Raw genomic sequence first — 26,137 nt, forward strand, 5'->3', positions numbered from 1 at the left:
AGATTTTACACAGATGTGTGGAAGGGGTTGAGTCCACATAAAATCCAGTCCAATGTGGATTTTACACAGCTGTGTTGAAGAGGCCTGAGTCCACACTGCCATATAATCCAGTCCAATGTTGATTTTACACAGATGTGTGGAAGGGGTTGTGTCCACACTGGCCTAAAATTCAGTCCAATGTGGATTTACACAGCTGCGTGGAAGAGGTCTCAGTCCATACTGCCATATAATCCAGTCCAATGTAGATTTTACACAGCTGTGTGGAAGGGCTTGAGTCCACACTGGCCTAAAATCCAGTCCAATGTGGATTTACACAGCTGTGTTGGAGAGGCCTGAGTCCACACTGCCATATAATCCAGTCCAATGTAGATTTTACACAGCTGTGTGGAAGGGGTTGAGTCCACACTGGCCTAAAATCCAGTCCAATGTGGATTTACACAGTTGTGTTGAAGAGGCCTGAGTCCACACTGGCATATAATCCAGTCCAATGTAGATTTTACACAGATGTGTGGAAGGGGTTGAGTCCACACTGGTCTAAAATGTGGCTAGGATGCCACAATATGCCGTCTCCTTTGAAAGGACTGTGGTCTTCGGAAGCTGGAGTATTGCTAGGCCCCGCTTGGCTGCCTCTGGGGCCTCGCAGCCATGAAGCAAAGCAGGAAAGTCCTCCTTTCTCTGTCAGCAGCCCAAGTTTTTCCTGGGCGAAGAGCAAAGCCTTGACGGACGGTGGGGGGAGAGGGGGAGAGGGGGAGGGCCCCTTTCCCTCTCTGCGCCCACAATGCTTTGCGCGGACGTTGACAAGTGGATCCAAGATGGCGTAGAAAGTAATGACAGGTAAGTCAGGACTTGCCCGTCTCCGGGCCGGGAGGGCGAAGGGCGAGAGGGGGCAGGGCGGCCGGGCTGTGGGGCAGCCTTCGAGGCAGAGGGGGCCCCGAGGGGGCCGGGGGCCCGCGTGGTTCCGCGGAGGCGGAGGAGGAGGCGCGGCGCCGGCAGAGAGGGCCCTGTGGTCTGCCGAGGGGCCTGCGGGAGGAGCGGCGGAGGCAGCCATCGCAGGAGGGGAGGAAGGGAAGGAGGGAGAGATGGGAAGGGGCTGCGTCTGTATTCACTTCCAGGCCCCCAGGAGCCCTGGGTTGGCGTTAAGAGACCCGGCTGAGGGCGGGGAAGGCTTCAGGCCGCTCAGCCTCGACGGCGGTGGGTGACTCTAGCGGCTTCCGAGGAACACACCAAACCCACACGGGAGGGGTGGGGTGTGTTTTCTAGCACACAGATCTAAGCGCCTCACAGGCCAGGCGAATGAGGAAGCTCCTCGAAGGGCGGGGATCCGAAGTGTTTTGGAGAAAGGATCGTGTGGGCCCCCTTCCACACAGCTGAAGAAATTCCCACATTTTCTGATTTGAACTGGAGTATTTTCTGCTTTAAATTGGACTCAGATAACCCAGTTCAAAGCAGATGTTGTGGGATTGTCTACTTTCATATTCTGGGTGGAAGGGCCCTCGGATAACCCAATTTCAAAGCAGATATTGTAGGATTGTCTGCCTTGATATTTTGGGTTATATGGCTGTGTGGAAGGGCCCTCAGATAACCCCATTCAAAGCAGATATTGTGGGATTTTCTGCCTTGATATTTTGTGTGGAAGGGCCTTCAGATAACCCAGTTCAAAGCAGATATTGTGGGATTTTCTGCCTTGATATTTTGGGTGATATGGCTGTGTGGAAGGGCCCTCAGATAACTCAATTCAAAGCAGATATTGTAGGATTGTCTACTTTCATATTCTGGGGGGAAGGGCCCTCAGATAACCCTGTTCAAAGCAGATATTGTGGGATTTTCTGCCTTGATAGTTTGGGTTATATGGCTGTGTGGAAGGGCCCTCAGATAACCCAATTCAAAGCAGATATTGTGGGATTTTCTGCCTTGATATTCTATGTGGAAGGGCCTTCAGATAACCCAGTTCAAAACATATTGTGGGATTGTCTACTTTCACATTCTGGGTGGAAGGGCCCTCAGATAACCCAGTTCAAAGCAGATATTGTAGGATTTTCTGCCTTGATATTCTGTGTGGAAGGGCCCTCAGATAACCCAGTTCAAAGCAGATATTGTAGGATTGTCTGCCTTGATATTTTGGGTTATATGGCTGTGTGGAAGGGCCCTTCCACACAGTCATATAACCTAGAATACCAAGGCAGGAAATCCCACAATACCTGCTTTGAACTGGATTATCTGAGTCCACACTGTCATATATTTCAGTTCAAAGCCGATAGTGTGGGATTTTACTCAACTGTGTGGAAAGGGCCCCAGTTCAAAGCAGATGTTGTGGGGTTTTCTGCCTTGATACTTTGGGTTATATGGCTGTGTGGGCAGGCCCTGGATCAAGTCTTTGTAAAACTGAGGTGGCAAACAACAACTGCAAATCTTTCTCTGGAAGGTTTTTTTCCTGCAAATGCACCCTACTCTTTACCCTTACAAGAAGCAAGGCCTATTTTATTTATATTTATTATTATTATTATTATTATTATTATTATTATTATTATTATTATTATATTAAGTGGCTGCCCAGCATTTCAAGAGATGATTCATGGGTAATTGCTGGATGATAGGGTGGGACAATGGTCTTGGATCGATCAGTTAGCACTGCCAGCTCCTTTGTAGGTGAATGAAAACAGTTTGGAAAGTTAATGTTTGAAAGGGATTGCATGAATAGTAACAGAAAAGACATGTTAAACCTTGGTGAGGATGGAAAGCTGGTTAACTGTGTCCTAGGCCCCTTCAACACTGGTATATAATCTAAATTATCAAATCAGATAATCCACATTATCTACTTTGAACTGGATTATATGAGGCCCCTTCTACAGTCCCTTCCATACAGCTGTATAAAATCCACATTGAACTCGATTATATGGCAGTGTGGATTCAGATAATCCAATTCAAAGCATGTATTATAGATTATCTGCCTGGATATTCTGCATTATATGGCTGTGTGGAAAGGCCTTACACTGCCATATAAAATCCAGATATTCTGCTTTGATCTGGATTATATGAGGCCCCTTCTACATTGCCATATAAAATCCAGATTATCTTTTTTTAACTGGATTATATGGCAGTGTAGATTTTTATGTGGATCATCTGCTTTGATAATCTTGATTTTACATGGCAGTGTAGAGGGGGTCATAGTCTACACAGCCATGTAACCCATAATTCAAAGTAAATAATCCACAGTATCTGCTGTGACCTCGATTACCTGCCATATAATCCGGTTCAATGTGGATCTTATAGAGCTGTGTGGAAGGGGGCCTAGGTGTGGTCTTAGTTTGTCCAGCACACAAAAAATGTGAGGTATTGATGGAAACACATGAGTTTCCCTATTGAATCACTGTACAGGGCTTGTTTTTTGGTGGGATGATTTAAACACCATTGATTCACAAGCTTTCGAAGTAAAGTATTTGTTATCACATGCACAACATATTCATACAGCAAACCCTGGTTTTCCCTTAAAACTATCATGTCGAGGTTATTACACTTTGTAAAACTAAGCTACAAATATAATTGTAACTTCTTGAACTTCTTGAAGCTTATAAAAAGCCTTTCCCTTCAAAATGATGCAAAAAAATGGCCCAAGGCTTCCAAAAATGTATATACAAAATTTTGTTGTTAACATGCTTTCAAGTAGTTTGCTACATATGGCAATCAAAAGGCAACCCTTCCAAGAGATTTTTGGACATTGCCTTCCGAGTGCGGATTTGAAAACTGGTCTCCAAAGTCCTAGTCAAATTCTCAAACCACTACACCACACATACTCAGTTTTATCACCAGAAATAAAGAAATGCTTTTAAGACAGAGAAGCAAACAGCCACAGCTTTATTAAGTATGATTTGAAATTTAAGATTATGCTGTTGGGATTATTTTAGCAAGAAGAAATATTATAAGTGTAGTGCAAATGGAAACAAACAAGTCTTTCAGTATTGTAAGTTGAAGGCACAGTTGTTATATACAGTAGAGTCTCGCTTATCCAACATAAACGGGCCGGCAGAACGTTGGATAAGCGAATATCTTGGATAATAAGTAGAGATTAAGGAAAAGCCTATTAAACATTAAATTAGGTTATGATTTTACAAATTAAGCACCAAAACATCATGTTATACAACAAATTTGACAGAAAAAGTAGTTCAATACACAGTGATGATATGTAGCAATTACTGTATTTACGAATTTAGCACCAAAATATCATGATGTATTGAAAACATTGACTACAAAAATGTGTTGGATAATCCAGAACGTTGGATAAGCGAGTGTTGGATAAGTGAGACTCTACTGTAGTTTAATAGTTGTATTACATCAGATTTATTTTAATATCCTTAATAAAAACCTGAGGCTATTGTAAATTCTTACGCTTTGTTAGCATAAGCCAAATTACTTTAAATTTCTATTTTAGGAATTCAATTCAGATTTATGTGGGAATGCCCCATTGAATTCAGTAAAAGCTATATATGGTAAACAGGTATAGGATTGTACTGCAAATATAGTGGAGATACTCTTTTTGGATTAAGCCCAAAGGATGTCATAGTGAATGAGCCAAATGACTACAGTGATTTCTTTATTTATTTACTTCAAATGTAAATCATAAACACTTTGCATGATTGGGGTGGGAGATGGAGCAATGGCAGCTGGTCCAAATAGCTTTACTGTAAAATGCATGCTTATAAAATTTCTCATTTTCCAGTCCCATATCTTCCATTTTAAAAGCAAAAACTAATTTTTAGGGGAAAAAATGAATACAGACCGTCCCTGATTTACAGACATCCGACTTACAACAACTAATAGTTAAGAATGAGGGTGAGACAACATGAGACGAGAGGAAATCTACCCCTTGACCACAACATGCCAATTTTTTCAAAATCCAATTATCACAGGAACAGTAAGTGAGGTGAAATCTTCTGAAGAGGGGTATAAAAGGCAAAACAGATGTCTCAGGAGTGTTAAACCTCTCTTGTGCTATCTATCTGTCTATCTATCTATGTATGGCTGGAGTTAACACTTTAAAATGTACATGTTTTGACATACACATATATTCATTTTAAGAATAAATTTTGTCTGTAACCCAGGAATCTATCTTGTCTGTAATCCGGGAACTACCTGTATTTTGAAATACTGTAAGTGCTTTAGAAGAAAGAACATACCAAAGTTTTTCATCCCATTTACTCAGATTGGTAATTGACTTTTTTTTAATAAAAAAGATCTAGGCCAAATTACAGTTGTAATAGTACTCAAACTTAAAACCAAGGAGACAACTAAGGAATTCCTTTGTTGTTTATTAGTCACATACAGGTCTCATCCTTGGGTAATTCTGCTATGGCTACATTTTTGTTTCTGATAACCTAGTAACCTTCCCGTAAATCTTCCATGCCTCCTCCTATTTGTCAGCTTTATTGCACTACTGCTAACTTAAAATGTTCTGTGGAGTGAAGGCCTTAATCCTGGCAGAGCTGGTTGCATAAACAAGACTTCACTTGATTTAGGTTTGTAGTTTGTGTGGGGGATGGGGGTGGGGGGATAGCAACACATCATATATAAATAAATTATTAAAGAGTGGGTGTGGACAGCAGTTGTTGAACTGTGAACCAGGAAGTTTTTTTGTTGTTGTTTTAGGACAGTTGAAGGGGCTTGTAGCCAAGAAAATGCTAATAGATAACTACATTTATCTCTCAGCATACATTCACTTGGTGGGTTTGTCAACATGCTGCCTTAGCTTTAACTGATCCATGCCTGCTGTGCTCTGTTTGTGATGTAACTGCAAGAATTCAGACTTCAAGGAATATATGTAAGGATTTATGAACTTCTTTGAACAGATACAAGTGCATTACAAAAGTTACTTATTTTATCACCAGTTTTCTTCAGTGTGAGGGAATATAGTGACAGTCTGAATGATAACAGCTGTGCCACAGAAGTGGCAGTACAGATTCCTTTATTGGGGCTTCCAAAATCCGAAATACTCCAAAATACTCCAAAATTTGAACCATAAATGTGGAGGGATTACTGTATTCCATAATCTAAAATTATCTACATGGATGACTGAGATAACATCATCTTTATTTTCTAATGGTTCAGTGTACACAAGCTTTGTTTCCAGGATGAAATCATTAAAACATTGTATAAAATGACCTCCCAAGCTATGTATGTATGTGTGTGTGTGTGTGTGTGTGTGTGTGTGTATATGAAACATCAGTGAATGTTATGTTTAGACCTAGGTATCATCTCTAAAATATTTCGTTAAGCAAATACAATTATTTCCAAATCTGAAAGCATCTGAAGTCAAAAACAGTTCTTGACCTAAGTATTTTGCATAAGGGATACTCATCCAGTTTTAGGGAGATCTCACCTTGTAGTTGGCAGTAAATAATACAATCCTGAATACAAAAATGATATATGAATGAAGAGAGACACAGTCCTTAAAGTGGGCAGGAGCAAAGGCTATTAAGTGCTCAGTATATTTTGATAGTGAATATCTACAGGGCCAACATGATCTGATATCTCATAGTTAGACATCCCTAGTACCCATTATTGTAATCCTGTGAGAGTAAGCCCTATCAATATGGTTATAGGTCTTCCAATAACCATATGTAGAATTGCATTGTAAGACTGGAGTCCTGAGCACACAAAATTGTGTGGGACGTACCTTTGAATCAACATGTGTGATTACACTGAAGAGAATAATTTTTTTGTAAGAATGAATACCCAATCTCATTCTCCTGGGAAGGGTGTCCCATTACAGTACTTTGAGTACACCCTTGCTTTTAATCCACAACAATTAAATTATTTCTGTTCTGAACATACTTAAGAATTGCAGTTTGAAACAATCTAGTTACTTGCCCACATTAGTAGAATGTATATGTGTTTCTCAGTTAATGAAGTAGATGTTTGTTAGGCATTCTTGGACAGAAAATTTGGCATCAGAGGCAGAAATAACATGGAAAGAATAGGAGTAAGTCAGCAATTTAACATAATTTATCAAACATTTTATCCAAAATGAATAAGATGCATATGTGAAATAAAGCTACCAGATCAGGGGAAGGGTTGTTGTGTGTTTTCCGGGCAGTATGGCCATGTTGCAGAAGTATTCTCTCCTGACGTTTCGCCCACATCTATGGCAGGCATCCTCAGAGGTTGTGAGTTATATGGAGAAACTAAACAAGGAAGGTTTATATATCTGTTGAAGATCCTGGGTGGGGAAAAGAACTCTTGTCTGTTGGAGGCCAGTGTGAATGTTGTAATTGATTAATTAGCATTAAATGGCTTTCCCAACTTCACCTCCTGGCCTGGGGAAATCCTTTGTTCAGAGTCGTTAGCTGTCCCTGATTGATTCATGTCTGGAATTATTCTGTTTTTAGAGTGTTGCTCCTTATTTACTGTTCTGATTTTGGAGTTTTTTTTAATACTGGTAACCAGATTTTGTTCATCTTTATGGTTTCCTCCTTTCTCTTGAAATTGTCCACATGCTTGTGGATTTCAGTAGCTTCTCTGTGTAGTCTAACATGATAGTTGTTGGACTGGTCGAGCATTTCTGTGTTCTCAAATAATATGCTGTGTCCAGGTTGGTTCATCATTTGCTCTGCTATGGCTGATTTCTCTGGTTGAGTTAGTCTGCAGAGCCTTTCATGTTCTTTGACTCGTGTTTGGGCGCTGCGTTTTGTGGTCCCTATGTGGACTTGTCCACAGCTGCATGGTATACAGTAGATTCCTGCAGAGGTAAGAGGATCCCTCTTGTCTTTTGCTGACTGTAGCATTTGTTGGACTTTCTTGGTGGCCTGTAGATAGTTCGTAGGTTGTGTTTCTTCATCAGTTTGCCTATGTGGTCAGTGGTTCCCTTGATGTATGGTAAGAACACCTTTCCTCTGGGTGGATCTTTGTCTTTACTGTCATGGCTTGTTCTTGGCCTTACAGCTCTTCTGATGTCCATGGTGGAGTATCCATTGGCCTGTAGAGCCCAGTTTAGGTGGTTGAGTTCACCTTGGAGGAGGTGAGGTTCGCAGATTCTTTGTGCACGGTCTGTCAGGGCTTTGATTGTGCTTCTTTTTTTACTTGAGTGGTGGTTGGAGTTTTTATGAAGGTATCTATTCGTGTGTGTAGGTTTTCTGTAAACTGTGTGGCCCAATTGTTGTGGATGATTAGAACATCTAGAAATGGCAGTTTTCCTTCCTTTTCTTTTTCCATGGTGAATTGGATGTTTGGGTGGATGCTGTTGAGGTGGTCCAGGAAATTGTTGAGTTCTTCTTCCCCATGGCTCCAAATGATGAAGGTGTCATCAACATATCTGAACCATATAGTTGGCTTTTTTGGTGCTGTTTCCAGGGCTTGTTTTTCAAAGTGTTCCATGTAGAAATTTGCTACTACTGTACTGAAAGGGCTCCCCATGGCCACTCCATCTTTCTGTTAATAGAATTCATTGTCCCACTGAAAGTAGCTTGTGGTGAGGCAATGGTGAAACAGGGCTGTGGTGCCTTCTGGGAAGTTTTGTTTGTTTAGTGCAATAGTGTCCGCTATCGGGACCTTGGTAAATAGGGACACCACATCGAAGCTGATCAGAATGTCCTTGGTGCTTAGCTTGAGGTTGCTGATTTTTTCTATGAAGTGTGTTGAGTCCTTGATGTAGTGCGTGGTGAGCACTACATAAGGAGCAACACTTTAAAAACAGAAGAATTCCAGACATGAATCAATCAGGGACAGCTAATGACTCTGAACAAAGGATTCCTCCAGGCCAGGAGGTGAAGTTGGGAAGGCCATTTAATGCTAATTGAGGTGATTAATTACAATATTCACATTGGCCTCCAACAGACAAGAGTTCTTTTCCCCACCCAGGATCTTCCACAGACATATAAACCTTCCTTGCTTAGTTTCCCCATATATCTCACAACCTCTGAGGATGCCTGCCATAGATGTGGGCGAAACGTCAGGAGAGAATACTTCTGGAACATGGCAATACTGCCTGGAAAACACACAATAACCCTGTGATCCCGGCCATGAAAGCCTTTGACAACACAGATCAGGGAACTTTACAGAATTAAAGAAAAACACTTTGAATCTTACAGAGATCAATGAAGGCTTCTTCTAAAATCCATCTAAGAATTATATTTTCTTTCACCAGCCTCCACTTTTCTTATGACTTCTACAGTAGGATATGGCTAGAGTACATCCCATTCTTTCTCAGTTCGAGCTGTACTGTATTATTTAGTGTAGACACATCATTGGAGCCCACAACCCGAAGTCTACATTTCTTCATCCTTCACCGTTCTCTTAATGCTGATGCTTCTATGATATTCCATCTGGGTGGAGGTCAAAGACGAAAGGGGTGGGCTAGATGGGTGTAAAATATTTTGTAAAAAGAAGCTTCTTTGTCAGTTGATAAAGCTGAGCTAATTATTATTCACAAGGTTCTTTTTTATCATCCTGCAGAACAGAGATGGATTATTTCATTTCATATGAGAAAAAAGGGAAACAACCATTAGTTCATACTCCAAAATATTGTATGGAGTGGTCAAAAGCTCCATAGAATCATAGCATCATAGAATGATAGAGTTGGAAGAGACCTCACGGGCCATCCAGTCAAACCCCCTGCCAAGAAGCAGGAAAATGACATTCAACGCGCCCCCATTTTTGAATGTACATAAAGTATCTGCCGCTTGATTAGTGTTCGCCTGTAGGTGGAAATGACGACTTGTATAGGTGCAATATTAATGGATTGACCTGTTGCTCAGTCTCTTAATATTGCTGTAGATGTGGAAGTGTCATTGTTCAAAAGCTGTATTCTGGCCATCTGGTAAGGATAAATTCCATTAATGACCCTATGAATCACTTACTAAAATGTTCACAAGGCTGTTAAAAGTTTGCATACTTTGTCAAAATATACGTTTACACTCTACACATCTTATTTCATAAAATCATTGTGAATTGTGAAGTGTCCTAATGACATTGTATTTTTTCTGCTCTTGTAACTTCTGTATCTTGGGTCTTCTGTTGGTAGATTGTGCTCTGGTCAACACACCTTCCATTAGTTTATTTTTTATATCAGGAAGCTTATGTTAGTGAAAGCACGTGATCTTTTCTAACCCAAAGATAAGGTGGGATGTAGTGTCACACTTTTTCCCCTCTTTAGTTTATTACAGTGAATGGGATGAGGCAGAGACACTGGCATTTTATACATAGGAAGTCTACTTAAAAACAAATAGGCATTATGGTCACAATTTTCTCAGGGCTTCTGCTTTACTCAGGGCATGTCCGTCCGTGAAATAGTATTTCAAGGAAAGACCTCAGAAGAAACTTTCCAATTTTAATGTCATCCCTAGTGCTGTCTTCTCCCAGAATATTCTTGCTTCATGTTATTTAACAAGCTACTGCACAAACTTAACAACAAGCTTAACTTAACAATATACAACTTCTTAGAGACAATGCAATTCGTGGAGGGAATGTGAACTTGACTAGCCAAGTAATGATAAGGGATCAAAATGTATTAAATAGGTTAAAAGCAGAGCTGGGAACAAATCCTAGATTTCTGACATTCTTTACTATTGTTGACAACTCATCTAGCTGGTCTTAAAATAATAAATCAATCTCTCTCTCCTTCAGTTAAAATATTGTTTCTTAAAATAGACCGTGCCATTTAAAAAGTTCACATTGATCTTAATTTAGCATTAAAAATCCTTATGTTTGCTCAAATGCAAATAGCTGCGTTGGAAAGTAAATAGGGTGAGCAGGGTGTTCTGACCATCCTTCATTGTCCGAACACTCTAGAGTCATTGGAATTTTTTCGTAACATCTGGAATGAAATCTGTCAGTTTGCTATTTAGAAATGTAAAAAGTGTAATTTTTGGTGATCCTGGAAGAATGTGGTTTCTTTTTGGTGTTCTCTGTGCTCAGAAGCATCAGAAAAAAGTTGCTGTTATGGTTATTGGATTAGAACACAACATCGCCAAGCAGTTCTCTTGAAATGATATTGATAGCAATACAGTCACATGTTGCTCTGCCTTGATACTTTTTTCTTATTCTGAAAACACAAAAGAACTATCAATCTCTGCTGAAGTTTTGACTTTTTGTGAAATATTTTCTGTTAAGAATTCAGGGTTTCCACGCCCAAACTATGTAGTATTAACTGTTTCCCACTTCAGTCTTCGTTATGCATTGCTCTTCCACTAATCATAGTGAAATTTCCTGATGGAAGAGCTAAAATAAAGTCTTGTTTCATCCACAGGAGTTCTGTCTATTACTACAGTCTTAGAAGTTTGCTTAGAAGTAGATTCTATTGATTTCATTAAGATTTAGACCCAAATTATGTGTGCATTGCAAAGCTCTTCAGTTACCAATCAGAAATCACCACTAATGCCTTTCCAAAGATCTCGCACAAGAATTTCAGGGGTCACAACTTATTTTAGAGCAGTGGTTCTCAACCTGTGTGTCCCCAGATGTTTTGGCTTTCAACTCCCAGAAATCCTAACAACTGGTAAACTGGCTGGGATTTCCGGGAGTTGTAGGCCAAAACATCTGGGGACCCACAGGTTGAGAACTACTGTTTTAGAGGAAATAGGAAGAGATGAACATTGACCTTGCTATTTTTCTGGCAAGAGCATCCCGTGAGCCGAGATCTCATGGGGTATCTGAATCAAGGATTGGATGAGCAATTTTACAAGATCTCTGAATCAAATATTGGATTGATGTGTAGAGAATGGTACAGGATTTCTCAACCAAGTTTCTTTGGAAGCACTATGATTCTGCAAGAAATGACTAGGAGTTCTGCAAGAGATCATGGTTGAAAAAAATAGTACAGTGTATATATAATATTTTTATGCAGTACTCCTTGAGATCTGAAAAATATTTTGAGTTCATCCAGTGTAAAAAGGTTGAGAGAGGCTGGACTGGTATATAAATCAGATTAGCACTGAGTGCTACAAAAGCATATCTACAAAAAGTGTAGTTATTATTTTTTTCTGATCACAATATTAGCCTGACTACAAAAGAGGATTTTCATTTAACGTGATTCAAGTTGTCCTTGCAATTCCTACCATGGTTTGTTTCTGATGTACAGTCTTCAGAAATACTGTGACTGCTGACAGACTGAAATAGTTGAGTGTTTTATAATATTTGGGACAAGGATAGTTAATCCAAATGCTTGTTTATGTTGAGCAGCCAAAAGTATAAAGTTGAAATGTATAGGAAGTGATTTTGGAACAATTTACACCAGAGGAATAAGGACAATCATCAGTTGGCTATATCCGCATTCAGGTCATATCTTGCCTTAGTTTTAGGTTTCTCACATATTGGCAATGTTATATTTATGTTTTTGGAACCTGAAGACACACATGTCTGATGTATGAAGGCCATATAACATGAAAGCTGGTAGCCTCAGCAATTAAGCATGTATTTTCTTGCAAATTTTGGCTATTACCCTAGAAGAGTACAAATATATTTCTATTGAACTGTGTTGAATAGTAACAACAAAAATAAAGAAAGATGGACTACAGAAAGAAGTGTATCATACGTTTTCTGGCTTGGTCAGTCCAGTTTCCCTGATATTCACAAAGGCAAAGCCCAGTAAGCTTACTCTGTCCCATAAATGCTAGTGGACATTAAAATGGGTCTCAAAACTGTATATATTATACAAGGTTTCTCAGAAATTAGGCCAATATGGTCAAATTTTCCTGAAAGAGTATTTATTTTGAAATTGGTTGACCATACAGCAGTTATAACACATTAACCAAAAACTGGGGTGGTAAGTGAGAAGCTAATCTGGTTGTTGAATAAACTGTCTGACATAGCCTAATTCAGGATTTGCAGTGTTATAAAATATTTTGCTACAGAAACTCCTTTTTAGAAGCAAGCCCAGATTCCTTATGGAGCTAATGACTCTCTTCCTCCAGATAGTAAAGTTTTTTGTGAAGTGATTTTCTTTTTGATATTAAATTTAAAAGTAGCAAAGAATTCTAGAGTTTTAGAAAGTTATTTGTTTTTTTCCTGATTTTTAAAAGTATATTTAAAGTTTTGCAGTTAGAAAAATGGAGGAGAAGCCTGGCATGCTGGAAAGGAGAAAAAGCAGCAAGCAGACCCTTCTCCTACTTCCTCTTTTACACAACACCCACAAGCATGACCATGTTCACATTCTGTCATATCCCAGAATTATTTCTAAAGGTTTCTACAAGTTGTTGTGGAAATAAAACTTCAGAAATTTTTGATTTCTGCTAACTAGAAAATTCTGAAACTACAGAATGTGATGGCAGTTGCTGTTTTCTACGTTATTTGGTAGTAGATATATTTTGAGCTTTAGTGTAAGCTTTAATTTTTTTTAATCAAATATCATACTATATTAGATTATTAAGCACCTTGGATAGTTATTTCAAGTTTCAATTAAAACCCACAAACAATTCAGCATCCATTGAGCAAGAAGCATTGGCAGAATGTAAGTACCAGAGGACAGTGAATTACGTTTGGCTGATTTGTGAAATGTTTTAAAAACTTACACTTCAATATTTTTTTGAGAGTGTAGCATTAGTAGGCTGCTTTCCTCCTACCATATTTGCTTTTGGAAGAGGTATTACTTGAATATCTCACCTCCATTGATCGACATCTCTTATCCAAAAAGCTTGAGACCAGAAGTGCTTTGAATTTCGGATTTTCCCCCCAGATTTTGGTATACTTGTATTTGTATAAACATACATAATGAAATTTCAAGTCTAAACACAAAATTCATTTATTTTTCATATATAACTTATACAAATATCCTAAAGGAAAATGTATAATTCTAGAAATAATTGTATGGATGAAATCAAGTTTGTGTACATTGAACTGTCAGAAAGCAAAATTTGACACTTATTGGCATTGTAGTCGATAAGAGGAAAATTTCCAGATTGGAAGTAGGTTTAAAAGAACTACAAGAGACCAGAATCAAAATGTGTTTTCTTGAAGTCCAGAAAGGTAGAATCTATGCTATTTTCTCTAAATCTTACGTTCTGGTCCCATGCAAATATTTTAATTAGGGAGCTAATTAACAATTATATACAAATTAATTGGTTTCAAAAGGTATGTATACTAGGGAGTGTTTTCTAATTTCTGAAGTTTGGTATCAAGTGAATATTCCAAGCTTTTGTTTAATCCAGATTGACTGGGACAATATTCCTTACCTGGTGTTTGTTAGATTTTTTTCAATAGACCTGTCAGAATATCTAACCCTTGATCCTATACACTGAATCTGAAAGCCACTGATAGCAGAATATCTTCAGAGTGCCAATATGTGGAAGACTGAATAGAATGTTTGGCAACCTTGAAGGGGCCGGGGGGGGGGGGGGGGGAGGCTAGTCAGCGAGCTAGTTACCTGTAGACACACTGCGATAATTTTAAGTGAGGATAACAAGCATGGAATGGGATGGGGTTGTTATCCCCCCTTCCCAAATTATTCATGCGCAGATTAACCATGGTTCATTCTTGTGCTGAGGAATGTAGCCTCCCCCCCCTTAAAATGCAAAGTTTCATCTTCGCCTTTGGTCAGAGTGTGTCTTCTGAGATACAGCTTTTATTTGATTCAGCAAAGGGATTTGTCTAGTTAAGTGTTTATCCTTGAAATAGAAATAACTGATATGTAAATTTTAATCTCAGAGTTAAAAGAGGGCATGATTCTGTGGCTGAATAGTTGCAGCTCAGTAATATGTTGCCTATTTTCTTTTAAGTAGCAGCCTTCCTCATACTTTAGTGTTTCAGTCATCTTGTAGTTTTGTACTATGTATTCAGGAACTAAATATTCCATTGATTTTGCTCTGCTTCACCCTCCCCATTCACTGTAATTATATCAATGTAATCTAGCTGTATGGTAGGACAAAATGTGTCATAAATTTCTGGGCTTGGCCTACCAGTTTGGGGAATAGCTAATAAAATTAGTGGACCATAGATCATCAAGCATATTTCAAGTGTCAGATATTTCCTTTTTGTAAGCACATGACTTGCCAAGGGATTTATAGGGATTCACATGTTAAGTATAAATTTGGAAAATGTTTTCTTATCTGGATATTTAGTACATAAATACCCAGTGTTTATGTAAATACTCAAATTGTATTTATTTTATTTGGCATATAATGTTCTGTATCCTTTTACGAACGGTAATGTCATCCATTACAATGAAATGCTTCAGGTACGGTATGTTCCTCAGTAAAACAATTGGTCTGCTTTTATTGTTGTTTTGTGTAATGTGCACTCAGGTAGAAAAAAAATCCCCAGAAGTTACAGTGTCTTTTAAAATGCTGGTCCTGTGTGGTGCAGCCGTTAGAGAATTGGACTCTGACTGTGGAAAACCAGGGTTCAAATTCCTGCTTGGCTATGGAAACCCACTGAGTAACCTAGGACAAATCACAGCCTCAGTGGAAGGCAAGTGCAAACTCCTTTTTGCCAAGCAAACTCGATGATAGATTTGCTTTAGAATTGTCCTAAGTCAGAAACAATTTGAAGTCAAACAACAGCACCAAAATTATCCAGTTCTGCGAACATGGATTAAAGTAAAGGAGGGAGGGGGCAATTCAAAACTGTCATGAATTAGAGGTTTCATTTAATGGACTTGAATAAAGGAGATTTGCTAAGGTGTTTTGAAGAGGTTTGAAGGCTTCTGAATAGTATTGTAATTAAACAAACAGTATGGCCCTTGCATTTGAGACAATGAAAGGAATAAATGGTAAACTTTTGTACCTAGCAAGTGATCCTATTACTGCCCAGACAATATGTCTGTGGAATTTCATTGTCAAGTTGGCATACCATGCATGCTAGAACTTTTGCTTGCAAATACAGTGCTTCCGTTTTTGTCATGCTACATCATAGGAACTATTTGCTGACGGAGCATTGTAGGTGTGGCTTGGCAAAAAGACTTGGAGCATGGATGGGGAGCATATTATTCTGTACTTATTGTTGGCCTGCAGCTCCCATCATCTCTCAACATTGGCTGGGCTTACTGGCCTTGCAACCCCCTAACATCTAGAGGGCCATATATTTCTGTATCCCTGATATACAGCTGACACTATATCTATGTTTTAATCTCCCTAGAGTGTGTTTTCTTCTTGCAGCTGTCCAGTTTTGTTCATCAGTCACAATGGGTATCTTTGAGGGCTGAAAACAGGTAATTGTTTTTCTAGGACATTGCAAATGCAATAATCACATATTGAGTCATGGATCCCTCTATCTGCCTGTGTTATGCCCAGGTCAGAAGTTATGTTATGTTATGCATGTGCCACTGCCATTCCAAGAAACTATTGAATTTGGGGCTGCTTTTCCAATCAAAATTTGCTTCTATCACTGAAAATAGCTGAAATACTCTGACCTCGATGATGACTGCCATCAGGGCGTACAGTACTTTCATAGGAGCATGCAGTGATAATGGTTGAATCAGTTGGGTTTGTTTGTTTATTTGTTTTAGTATGAATCAAGTCCTATGGGTTTCTTTGGTATTTATTTGGCCATACCCTTTTGTAGACCGTATTTTCAAAATATGGGGCTGATGGTTATCGTTTGACATGTATTTGATTTTGATAGTGTGTTCCATATTCCATAGACCAGTTTCTCCCAAATTATTTTTCATTATAAAAGTATTTTAAGAGATTTGTTCATGCAATTTGATTCAAAAAACCTTAACTTTGAAAGAACTATCATGATTTTGGGTAGTAATCTTTTGCTGTTATATTTAACCTATTACCTAAATTCTTGTGAGGCCTTAAACGTTAAAAGGGGGCATGTTTTTGAATTTTCTAAAATGGATGTCCAAGAGCCATCTTCACAAATATTAAAAAAAATGTCACTTGATCCTGTTGTCCACTGATTAGAACTCAGCTGTCTCATTAAAATAACTCAAAACATTTTGAAAAGGGTAAGGATCAATATTTATTTTCTTAGTCTCAGGTGATGCCAGTCAAGCTTTACTTGTATTTTTTCTGAATTGGAAATAATAAGACCATTAATAAGCTCCCTTTCTTTTTTACTTTATGACATCTAAGAACAGTTTGCGGGGTCCGTAAGAAGTTTTAGTAAGAAAGGTTCTTCAAAAAGCCTACAGCTAATCAAAGAGATAACATTTGTGAGTGTATCATGTAAAAAGACCTGTGAATATTGCTCATTGTGTCATTTTCTGTGAGAAATGCAGAATAGTATTTCCCTATACACCTCACATAAGAACTGTATAAATATAAGAGGTTAAAATACCGTATTTACTGGAGTCTAATGTGATATCAAATCTAATGCGTACCTCAATTTTTTAAAAAAAAATTATTTATGTGATTTTTCAAAAGAATACAGTAAAAGTGGGGGAACATTGTGGTTGATAGAAAAGTAGGAAAAGAGAAGAAGGAGAAAAAAATGTAGAGTGAAACAAAAGAAAAAAAAGAAAAAAAGAAAAAAAAGGGAAGGGGGAGTCAAAAAAGTGCGGAAGGTTTCGTTGACTTCCTTCTTTATCTGTATTGGACTATATCCAATATAGATAAAGAAGGAAGTCAACGAAACCTTCCACACTTTTTTGACTTCCCCTTCGCTTCGTTCAGGGGATCTTCCCCAAAGATTCTGTTTATTCATTGTCATCATAGCTTCCCTATACTCTGTATTTATTCGTGTTGTTGTGTCCCGACCATTCTATATTTGTGTTGTTTTTATATACTTTTCCTTTACAAAAAAGCTCAATAAAGGTTGCCAATCAGTGCTTTTCTTTGGTAATCCTTAGGCTTGAGCGATCCATGAAAAAATTGATTCTAAACTCGTTTCAAAAGCAGGGGGCGCCAGCGTTTCGTTTCTGATGTCATTTCCGAATTTTGCCCCCCAAAAAATTCGAAATTAACGAAAATTCGTTATTTTCTAAATAAATTCGTTAATGGCGGACGCGCATGCGCAATTCCCAAAAACAGCACAGAGGGAGAGGACTTTACAGGACTCTCCCACCCTCATTTTTTGAGTGATCTTCTTCAAACTTGGTACAGTGGTAGAACACATTTAACACTGATAGCTCACCAAAATTTGGAACGTTTCCCTTATCCTCTGATTTTTGGTGAATTTTCATAGCTTTTATAATAAACCATTTTTTAATAATTGCAGAAATCTGTTCCTGGTTTGAAAGTCTTATTTCCTGTTAAATTGGGTTGTCTTTACTGTGAAAGTCATTGTTCTACTTCAGAAACTTTGTTTTTGTGGCTGAAACTTTGTTAAATTGGTGTGTGTGTGATATATACTGTGTATATATATAGTCCCTGCATATGTGTGTGTGTGTTTGTGTGTGTGTGTATATAGGTAAAGGTAAAGGTATCCCTTGACGTTAAGTTCAGTCATGTCTGACTCTGGGGGTTGGTGCTCATCTCCATTTCTAAGCCCAAGAGCCAGTGTTGTCCTTAGACACCTCCAAGGTCATGTGGCCGGCATGACTACATAGAGTGCCATTACCTTCCCGCCAGAGCGGTACCTATTGATCTACTCACATTGGCATGTTTTCAAGCTGCTAGGTTGGCAGAAGCTGGAGCTAACAGCGGGCACTCACTCTGCTCCCGGGATTTGAACCTGGGACCTTTCGGTCTGCAAGTTCAGCAGCTCAGTGCTTTAACACACTTCGCCATCGGGGCTCATGTATATATAATATACATACACATACACACAATGTGGAGAATATGTGGAAAGGTAGATAGATAAGTTGGGAGCCACAGCGAAGGCACCTTCCTGGGAGCAAGGTCTAATAATAATAATAATAATAATAATAATAATAATAATAATAATAAATCCCTTACAATATCCAAGATGGCTCACTGCTACAGAATCTTGGGAGGTTTAGTTTGGTATGGTACCATTATTGGCAGAGAAAGCCAAGCTGTAGGAGTTGAAATCCAATCATTTATCCTCCCTATAGAATCAATTTTATATGCATTTTTAGCTACAGAAAAGCTAAAATCAGGACAGTAAAAGAACAACACCCAGAAAATGGGAATTCCAGACAGGAAACAATCAGGGCCAGCTAATACCTCCCAACAAAGGATTCCCCCAGGTAGGAAGCAGCCAGGCTTTGAAGCTGCAAGGCTATTCAATGCTAATCAAGGTGACCAATTGCAACATTCACACTTGCCTCCCACAGACAAGAGTTCTTTCTCCCACCCTGGACCTTCCACAGATATATAAACCCCACTTACCTAGCTTCGCACAGACGTCAAAACCTCTGAGTATGTCTGCCACAGATGTGGGTGAAATGTCAGGAGAGAATGCTTCTGGCACATGGCCATAGAGCCCGGAATACATACCACAACAGTGTGATCCCGGCCATGAAAGCTTTCGACAACACAACCACAGTATCCATTCAAGTTCATGTAGCGTCGTATGGAGACCTGTATTGGGGGGAGGGAGGGTGTGAATCTGGGCCCCTGGGAGTCGTAGTCCTCCCTCCCTCCCTCCCCGGGAGCAGCCGAGGACGGGCCTGGCCCACACCCCCTCGCATCCCGGGCCTCTTCCTCCTCACCGCCGGGCCCCTCTCTGTCTCTCTCGGTCTCTCCATTCCCGGCTCCATCCGCCGCCTTCTCGCCTCACAGAGAGACACCAGGTCTGAGCTGAGGCGAGGCAGCGGCGGCAGCGGCCATTTCCCCCCTCCGTCTTCCTCCTCCTCCTCGGCCTCCTTCCCCCTCGCCCGTGACGCCCCTTTTGCTGAGGGGCAAAAGGAAAGGGCCTGAATGGTGGGAGTTTGGGTGATTTGCAAAAGCTTTTTTTTCTAACGAAAAAAACGACGAAATAAGAAAAAACGGCCTCTCGCGATTCGAAACCGCGATATCCAGACGTGTGGACAATCAAGGCCGTATATTGCTTCAAAACTAACGAAAATAACAAATTAATAACGGGTAACGGGGAAATCGAATTATTTGAGCAAGCCTAGTAATCCTTGTTGTTTACTTAATAAGTATGAAAGTTTATCCATGTTCTTTATTTCCATTAATTTTATCAACCAATGGTCCATATCCGGTATCTTTTCTTGTCTCCAGTTCCTTGCGTAAACAATTCTCGCTGTCATCATGTAGTTAAGTAAGAGTTCGTCATTTTCTTTTAAATTTTCTTCTGAAATTCCTAATAATAGGTGTTCTGGTCTCATTTGATATTTAATATTCAGTATTTTTTGTGAGATCTCAAGTATCTCTTTCCAAAATTTCTTTGCTTTTTCGCAAGTCCACTACATGTGGCAAAATGATCCTTGTTCTTTTTTGCATTTCCAGCAGGTGGTCTGTAGAGATTTATTTATAAATCCTAGTTTTTTTGGATTTATGTACCATCTATGGAACATTTTTATCCAGTTCTCCTTTAGATCGTATGAGTATATTTGTTTTAGTTTCTTGTTCCAATTTTCAAAACCCTGAAATCAAAAAAGTATTTGCTGCTGAATTTAATGCTTAGCAGCAGAAAATGCACTCTTTATCATTTTTTCATTACATTTGCTGCCTGCTAACAATTCTTTCTTTAAAAAGGAACACCAAATTTTCTAGCAGTGGAAAAGAAAACCTTGGGGTGCATCTATGCAGTAGAATGAATCCACCTTAACTACTTTGCTTCAGTGCTATCATGTAGTTTTACAAAGTATTGAGCCTTCCCTGCCAAAGAGTGTTGATGTCTCATGAAACTAGAAATCTCAAGATGTCATAGCATTGAGTTGTGGCAATTAAATGAGAAATGACATCCCTCAAATGTGAGCTCCAGAAGAAGCTTCTCCTTCTGCTTTGGCTCAACACAAAGATTACCATATGAAACGAATCGAATGCATGCCCTATTTTGGTGAGGTAATTTAGCCCCAAAAGGTGTACATTAGATTTGAGTAAATATGGGTAAGTCCTGCTGTAGTTTTCTTAACAGGGCACAACAGTACAATGTGAGAAACGGCTGGATTATTAACAATATTTATAATTTAAATAGAACATTATATGTAGGGGTGGGGTGTGGTCAGTGATTCTTTTAGCTTCTTCCAGAACAGACTAAGCGCTTACCTTTTATCACACTACTTACAGAAGGGAATTGCTCCTTTTTTTATAAGTACTAAGATATAATACTTACATTGACCCTGGGTAAGTCAACCTAGATTTTTTTCTGTTGATTTTTTTTAACTAAAATTTCTGGACTTCTACATGAATATAAGCAACATTCTCATAATTGTGTTGCTGTCACTTGTTTTGCTATATTCTGGTCATTTGTGAGCTGTAATTTGTCCTGTTATTCTGTCTCAAAATATATTTCAGAGTATTCCAGATCTTACTCTGAAAGTTAGGGCAGCATCATTGTCTTTATATTCTACTAGCTGTGCCCTGCCACGCGTTGCTGTGGCCAATTGGAATTGCACTGAATAACCTCGCTGCTTCAAAACCTGGCTGCTTTCTATATAGGGGCATCCTTCCTTGGGCAGGTTGAATGGGATGGAGTAGCCTCATGGCTTCAAAATCTGAGGGTTTTCTATCTAGGGGAAATTTTGGTTGGCCAAGTTGAACAGCACTGAATAGCCTTGCTGCTTACAAGCCTGGCCGCTTCCTACCTTGTGGAATTCTTGTTTGGCTAGGTAGAATAGCAATGAATAGTCTCAGTGCAGCAAGTATGAATGCTGCAATTAGTTACCTTGATTAGCATTTAATGGCCTTGCAGCTTCAAAGCCTGGTTGCTTCCTGCCTGTTGGGAGGTGTTAGCTGGCCCTGATTGTTTCCTGTCTGGAATTCCCCTGTCTTCTGAGTGTTGTTCTTTATTTACTGTCCTGATTTTAGAGATTATATTGTTCTGTATTATTATACCACAGTAATTATTACATATTATATTTATAATCTTATATTATTTGCTTAGAACAGGATTATGTGAGGCTCCTTCTACGCAACTCTATAAAATTAACACTGAACTGGATTATATGGCAGTGTGGACTCAAGATAATCCAGTTCAAAGCAGATTATCCTGTCTTGGCATTCAGGGTTATATAGGTGTGTGGTAGGGCCTTGAGTCTACACTGCCATATAATCCAGTTCAAATCAGATAATCTGTATTTTATAGGCAGTGTGGAAGAGACCTGATTGAAGAGGCCCTGGACACCATTAAATGGCTAAATGGGTTGCTAGGAGACAAAGTGGGCGGAGCTTTGACTTCTGACTGGCAGCAATGGGAAAAAACAGTACTTCCTCTTCCTCTAATTAGGACCTTATTTTTCTTGTTTTGTTTTTTTAATTCAGAGACATATTTTGGATGACTATGCCTTTTGTGGCCAAATTTGGTGTGATTTGGTTCAGTGGCTTTGTTGTTTATTCCAAAATAAAACGAACATAGAATTTAAGATGTAGTTATTTCCAGAAAACATCTGAGTCAGTCAATATATCTAGGCCAATAACACAAGACGGCTGCCATGCATCCATTTTCAAAGAAAAACAGCAGAGGAATCAAGCTATTCAAAATAAAATATACAATCTGAAATAATTCCCTATTAAGTCCCTATTAGTACATTCTTCTTTTGAGTTGATTTCTTACTATGAATTGAAAAACATATATGAAACTGCTAGGTTCCGTGATTTTTGTTTCACTTGATATCTTTTATTTGTAAGTGAGGTTTTTGAATGACTCAAATAAACCCTTACTCTAATATGTTGTGGTAGGGCATCATTGTGGAATCATTCCCAAATGATAAACTTTCAATCCCCCCCCACTCCTACTCACATTCACTTTTCCATGTTTATTTTTGGCTTGTTGCTGAGCCATTTGTTCAACCATGAAGTGATTCTTTCACAGGTTCTTGTGTGTCAAGAAGACTTGATGTTTATATTGTACTAAGTGATCTAGATGCTTTTGTTGATTTTATGCCTCTTCATCTTCTCCCAGCAACTCCCTCCATTCCCTGTATGCTCTCTGCCTTTTGAGAAGTGACAGAAATGACTTTATTATTGGATGCTTGCTGCTTTAGTAGCTTTCAGACTATTTTTTGTTTGTTTGGCTTGCTGCAGTTGTATGCAATATAGTTGAAAGACTGAATTTGCATTTCTTGGGGCCAGCTCAGTTCCTGAAGTACACACTTTTCAGGTGACTTCTTCTTCTAGCTGCTCCTTGAACTGTTTTTACTGTAGCCTCAGTTCCATTAGTTATGAGAGAAAAAGAGACAGTGTCATCCTACTGCTACTGCTTAATTTTTTGAAATAGCAACCATAGATCATAACCTGGTTGTGTATTAATTAAATCCTCTTAAAGGTGTTGAAAAAGTTAGGTTTTTGAACTGTAACTTACAAACATATTTTAGCTTTTATGTTACCTACCAGGGCATATTTTGTCAACCTGGTGCATCCTGACATTTTTTGGCTACAGACCCTTAACTTCTGATTAGAGTTCTGGTCCAAAATCTCTGTTGAACACCTGGTTGGGAAGGCTACCCTGAAGTCTTTTGCATATGCAACTTGCCATGTAGAGATTGACCTGAAGAGTACATCTCAATTCTAGAGGGAAAATATTTGTAGTTTTTCAGTCTAATAGACTGGCATACATGACCTGGCAAGCTGAATTTATTGACATGGGCCCAACATTTGTCTCATTTGTTTGATTCGTGTTTCCGTTTCGTACCGTCCACTTTGATAGCACGACAAGGGAAGGCCCCTCCTAAAACAAAAATCAACTTGATACGAAAGGCAGGCGAGAGAGGGTACTGACTCCAAGCTTCCTTTTTGGATCGGCGTAGGGCCAAAGTGCCATGCTGCAGGCAACCCGTCGCTTTGGGCCTATGGGTGCAAGATTTGGGCTTACGTGCCTAGGCCTCGCAGGGCCTGCAGCTGAGTGCCTGCAGCTGAGTGCCAAGTAAGGAGTGCCCCTTACTTGGCACCTGCCTACGGTGTAGGCTTTGGGCCTATGTGCCCAGGCCTTGTAGGGTGTGCTGCAGACTACGCAGCCGAATGCTGAGTAAGGAGCCCTAAGCCTGCACCCGTAGGTCTGGGTGCCTTGGGCCTATGGATGAAGCCCCCCCAATAATGGGCCAAGAGAAAACTGATCTTTTAGCACTGAAGACGGAAGAACAAATATCTGCCCTTCGGATTTCGGGAGGCTCAATCGATATGGATTGGGACCCTCACCGAAAGCAGGGACACGAAACAGAACAAGGTTTGCCCTGAATGCACATGACTGGTATTTAACATGAAAGTTTCCAAGTTATAGAACCACAAATGCAGTTCCTGTACAATTATTTGATAATAGTGCTGCAGTAATGAAATAATAAATTGGTCTGGTAGCTACACAGATGAAAACAGGCTGTGCAAGGGAAGGGAAGCACAGGTTTCGAAGAAGCATCCAGTCCAACCCCTGTCAGCCAGGCAGAAAGACATAGTCAGAGCCCTCCCAGCGGACAGCAATTCAGCCTCAGTTCAAAAACCTCCAGAGAAGGCCTTCCATGCATTCTATCCTTCTTTAGAGTTGGAAGAAACCCCCAGAGGGCATTTTATTCAATCCCCTTCAATCGGCAGCAATGCACAATCAAAACACCCCTGGATGGCCATCCATCCTCTGTTTAAAAATCTCTACTTAAGAAAATCTGTTGACAATGATGTTTGTGATGAAGCACATGGAGCGGCTATAGAGGAACCTACACAATAATCAACTGTAGTACATAAGAAGTGTAAAGGAATTTTTTCCAAATCTCATTTATACAATAAATTTTTATGAAGTTATATATATATATATTTGTGTGTGTGTGTGTGTGTGTATAGTATGAAACTTTTATAAAGGGTTGGTTTAACCGCCCGTTTGCTAGAAAAACTGAATTACCATGTTGCAAAAGATGGATATCCAAAAAGCATTTCACCAACATGAAAAGTTTGGAAAGCTCTGCTCTAAGAGGTTGCGACCACTGAGGTTTATGCTGTATGTGTGTGGCCTGAAATTCAACAAAGCAATTTTCTGCCATAAATATTGTAAATGAGGCCTTACTAGCATTGACACTTTGACGTGTAGATCACATTTTTTTGATTGACATATATGAACTTCTTGTTCTAGGTGCACCAGTTTCTAAACTATAACCAAAAAAATGGATTCACAGGGTTAATAGTAGTACATTATCCCAATTGACCAAACTAAAATAATAGCTGTTTATGTTTGCATTTTTCTTCCCTCACTGTGCCTTGCCGCAGGACTGCTATGTAAGCTAAAGCTTTCATTATGTCCCTCAGAGTATTGTTTATTTGGAGAAAAAACTTGGGTGTCACAATTTAGGCACCTTTCCCTTGCGTATGAAGTGTGGTTTATCCTTTGGGCAGCTGAAACAACAAGCCTGCTGTTCAGTGGGTGACAAAAATGAAATGGCTCTTTTGGCTACCTTGTACATAGGGCCAACTTGAGAAGTGGGTGAGCTCTTGAAAGTTGCTGAGTTTAATTTTCAAGATATTTTTGACATGACACAACAACTGTACAGTGACCAAAATGGTCCTTGATAATAAATTTAGTCCTAAACTGCTATGGTAGCTTCCAACAAATGCTATGTTCAGCAAAGGACGAGGGATTCTCTCTCCTCTGCAGGAGTCTACTGTATACCATGCAGCTGTGGACGAGTCTACATAGTGACTACTAAACACAGCGCCCAAACATGAATCAAGGGACATGAAAGGCACTGCAGACTAACTCAACCAGAGAAGTCAGCCATAGCAGAGCACTTGATGAACCAACCTGGACACAGCATATTATTTGAGAACACAGAAATGCTGGACCACTCTAACAACTATTATGTCAGACTATACAGAGCAGCCATTGATATCCACAAGCATGTGGACAATTTCAACAGAAAGAAAGAAACTATGAAAATGAACAAAATCTGGGAATTTCCAGACATGAATCAATCAGGGGCAGCTAACACCTCCAAACAAAGGATTCCCCCAGGCAAGAAGAAGCCAGGACATGAAGCTAGCAAGGCCATTAATGCTAATCAAGGTGATTAATTACAACATTCACACTGGCCTCCAAGAGACAAGAGTTCTTTCTTCCACCCTGGACCTTCCACAGATATATAAGCCTGCCTTGTTTAGTTTTTCTAATATACCTCTGAGGAGGCCTGCCATAGAAGTGGGTGAAACATCAGGAGAGAATACTTCTGGAACATGGTCATAGAGCCCAGAAAACACACAACAACCCTGCTATGGTAGCTATATAAGGT

At 39.4% G+C, this 26,137-nt stretch overlaps 1 protein-coding gene across 3 annotated transcripts in view; it reads left to right on the forward strand.

Annotated features, from left to right (window-relative positions):
• Positions 1–746: 746 nt before the first annotated feature.
• helz (helicase with zinc finger) overlaps positions 747–26,137 on the forward strand; it is a 178,708-nt gene continuing 153,317 nt past the window's right edge. For 2 of the 3 annotated variants that reach the window (XM_008116368.3, XM_003224437.4), the window contains exon 1: positions 747–834. The gene's annotated coding sequence lies outside the window, so the exon portion shown is untranslated. The remainder of the gene's footprint in view (positions 835–26,137) is intronic. The other variant, XM_016995744.2, reaches the window with a different exon arrangement.

The sequence above is a fragment of the Anolis carolinensis genome, chromosome 2, assembly GCF_035594765.1.
Source record: "Anolis carolinensis isolate JA03-04 chromosome 2, rAnoCar3.1.pri, whole genome shotgun sequence".
Taxonomy (NCBI): domain Eukaryota; kingdom Metazoa; phylum Chordata; class Lepidosauria; order Squamata; family Dactyloidae; genus Anolis; species Anolis carolinensis.